At 38.5% G+C, this 3,487-nt stretch overlaps 1 long non-coding RNA gene across 1 annotated transcript in view; it reads right to left on the bottom strand.

Annotated features, from left to right (window-relative positions):
* The window catches only part of LOC107835269 (uncharacterized), a 5,034-nt gene extending 4,282 nt beyond the window's left edge, over positions 1-752 (bottom strand). Inside the window, exon 1 of the long non-coding RNA XR_001661084.1 lies at positions 574-752. This is a non-coding gene — a long non-coding RNA (uncharacterized LOC107835269). The remainder of the gene's footprint in view (positions 1-573) is intronic.
* Between the last annotated feature and the right edge of the window lie 2,735 nt (positions 753-3,487).

Here is a 3,487-nt window from a genome sequence, read left to right as displayed (position 1 = left end):
TAGGGTAAATCCCGGCAGATTTAGGAAACTCAATTCACCCGTTAGACGGAGAGCTGGTAGCACATCTCCCTCCTCTCAGAAAGGGAAGTAGAGAGAGAGAGAGAAGGGGGGGGGGGTGTTGCGCAACAACAGTATCGTGAAATTATTGTATCACTACACCCCTAGTGTGTTGCTTGTCTTTGTTGTATATTTTTTCTATTTTCTGCTGTGGCTGTTTTCTATTAAAGATCACCATCTTTTTTAAAAGTTGAAACTAATTTAATCTCTACGCATATAGATATAAGTTTGATTAAGTCCTTGCAAAGTCACTTGATCACTTGCATTTCCTTTGAAAATGCAGTGAGAGACTGATACCTGCATGGTGGTTCCTGTTTATGAACAAACATCTCACACTGAATCAGAACCAAACAGGAACCAAGTCATTTTCCAGGAAGCTGCTGAAGATGAGAACCAAAATCAGAAAAGAAGAAAACCTTTCTCATGTGTGACCTGTGAAAAACGTTTTGCTTTCAGATCTGCTTTTGAGGCTCACATCAGAACTCATATGGGTGGAAAGCTGTTTTCATGTGTGACCTGTGGTAAATGTTTTCGTCAAAAACGGGTTTTAACTAGTCACATGAGGTGTCACATAGATGGAAAGCCTTTTATGTGTGTGATCTGTGAAAAGCAATTTGCTTTCAAATCTGCTTTTAACGTTCACACTATCTAAATAGAGGCTTTGGGGGAGGCAGTTCTACTCGAACCCAGATGCAGAGACGACCTTTGGCAGCAGAAAACTTTAACGTCCATGGATGGAGTCCTGTCTTTGTCTTGGCAGAATCCTTTTAGAATAGATCCAAAGGTGAACTGGTGAGAATCCACAATGAACTCAGTTCTTTATCAGTATATGATCTTTGTCTATTCCCCATGTCCACTGCAGCATCATTGAAATCTTTTGGGTTGAGTTTGGGGCCGCAGTTGAATCAGAATCCCGAGTTGTGGGTAAACGGATCTTGTTCCTTTCCTGTGCAGCGAGCAGTCTCATCGTCCCGGGGTATCATCACGCAGCCCTCCGTTGATTCTGCATCTCCTTGTGTACTCGACTTGAACGCTGCGGAACAAAGAACCCCGATCCTCCTGTCTGGTGTCTTTTTATTCTTATCAGCAACTAATCAATTCTTTCAATTTCGCTTTTTGGTCGTGTACATGTCAGCAGCCCACACATCTGCGTCTTGGTTGGCCTCAACCCTCAGATGAACTTCCTTGTTCTTTGGAACTGAACTTTCTGAGGTACACCTGTTTCCTTCATGCATCTCAAAAATCCCACTTCCTGTTTCTTCCGTACTGACTGCTTGGACAGATGATCTCATATCCATCACCATCTTGGAGACATGATGTCTGCCTTGGTCACCTCCGCTCTCCTATCAGTTCCTCTTTCCCTCTGACCTTTCACCTACCATCTACCTCCAACACATCATCAGTGACCTTTAGTTACAGTTACACATTTTACACCATTTCAAGTTCAATGTCAAAATCACATTTATAACCTTTTAGTTTCTCTGATTTAGCATTCACTTATACTATTATAATAACCATGACTTATTAGTTACTCTTATTATAATCATGATGTGAGTTATTACAGACATTTCTGGAAATCTAATTATTTGACACCATGTTACAGTTACTTCTTTCACCTGTAAGTATTTCCACAAGTGTAAGAGTAAGTGTAAATATTCTTATAATCAAACCAACATCAACCACTGGTTAAACCAATATTAATTATTGGCTTATTTCTAAGTTATTGTTATTAATTTAAGTATTTTACTCTGGGTTTTATCCAATTACTCAAAATGTTTAGATTTTATTCTTTAAACCTTTAATGCTCTGAGATGAGCAATCTGAACTATTTTTTTTCACTGCAGGCTGGAAACTTCCTCTTTTTTCAGGAAACCTGCTCTGAACTATTTTTATTCACTACAGGCTGGAAACTTCCTCTTTCTTCAGGAAACCTGCTCTTCCTGTTGCATGACTCTCTTTCTGCCTGACTATGATTTGTATGATCCATCCATTTTCTGAACACCCTTGTCCCTCAGTGGGGTCGGGAGGGGTGCTGGTGCCTATCTCCAGCTAACGTTCCGGGCGAGAGGCGGGGTACATCCTGGACAGGTCGCCAGTCTGTCGCAGATGATTTGTATGATTAAATAGAAAAAAGTAGAATTAAAGCAAAGTTTGCAGGACACAATAACAACACACACAACCAGATTCATTTTATTACCGTCTGACTCTACTGTTGGGTCTTGATGTCACCTGTATAATTAGTTTTAAAGATAACTTTATTTATTGTTACTATTAAACTAAAATCTCCAGCGTGGGGAAGTGGGATGAGCTCGACTTTTCTCGACAAGCTATAGCGAGACCACAGGCTCTTCTCCTGCTTAAAGTCCAGATTTTTTTTCCACAACATAACAAAAAGTTTAGTTTTAAACAGGAAGGATGAAGGGGCTGATGAAGACGATGCTTAAAATAATTCATAAACATAAACTGTTTTCTGATTGAAGTTTTTTTCAGTGTTACCTGATGCAGATGGGCATCACATTTCCTTAATGAATAAAATTCCCAAAATGTTTAATGGAGGATAGATAAGTATTTATAATTGGATAAGATTTTTTTTTTTTTACCATCAAAAACAGAACATACTAAAATGGGTCGGTGTTCTCAAATCTGTAAAATATCTGATAGGTTTGTCTTTTAAGCAAAATATGGAAATTGACGCTTTCATTTGTTTAAATTATATTAATCAGTCTAACTACCTATTTAATAATAAATAAATCCATTCATACTTTACAGTAAATGCAAAATTCACTACACTAACTTTTATGGATTGATTGTATAAAGTATGTGTGATTGTCTTCAATAATTTGTTTGTCTCAACTTAGTTGTAACAATATTTTGGTCTTTCCTGCTGAGCGGTCTTCTGTGAAAGATTGTCTTTTTTATATTAAAATGGATTATGTGTATTTAGATAGATCTAAAATTTATACTAATGTCTTAGGAGCTAATTAAATGTAATGTTTCATTTGGGAATAAAGGTTTAGAGTTTTTCTTTAGCATGTTTATCGCCTTATATTTCTGCCCAGTAGATGGTGGCAGTAGACCTGTTGCCTCTGTGGTTCATGTAACCGACGGTCTTGTGCTAAATTCTGTTTCCCTGGGTCGGGAGCGAGCATTGCAGCCAGAGAAGCGGATCTGACCGTTTTCACGGCGCTTCTGATCGATTTCTCTGTAAAATAGAACTCATATAATTACGGAGCCCCTAAGGGGACATGGAGAAAAAAAAAAAAGGAAAGAAATCCCGACTTATTATTTGGAGATCCCGAGAAACTAAGTCGAGATCTCGAGATCCCGACTTATTATCGCGAGATCCCGACTTATTATCGCGAGATCCCGACTTATTATCGCGAGATCCCGACTTATTATCGCGAGATCCCGACTTATTATTACGAGATCC

Source organism: Poecilia formosa, unplaced genomic scaffold, assembly GCF_000485575.1.
Source record: "Poecilia formosa unplaced genomic scaffold, Poecilia_formosa-5.1.2 Scaffold1383, whole genome shotgun sequence".
Lineage (NCBI taxonomy): Eukaryota > Metazoa > Chordata > Actinopteri > Cyprinodontiformes > Poeciliidae > Poecilia > Poecilia formosa.
Note: the sequence above shows the minus strand (reverse complement) of the source record. Positions and strands in the feature narration are given on the sequence as shown.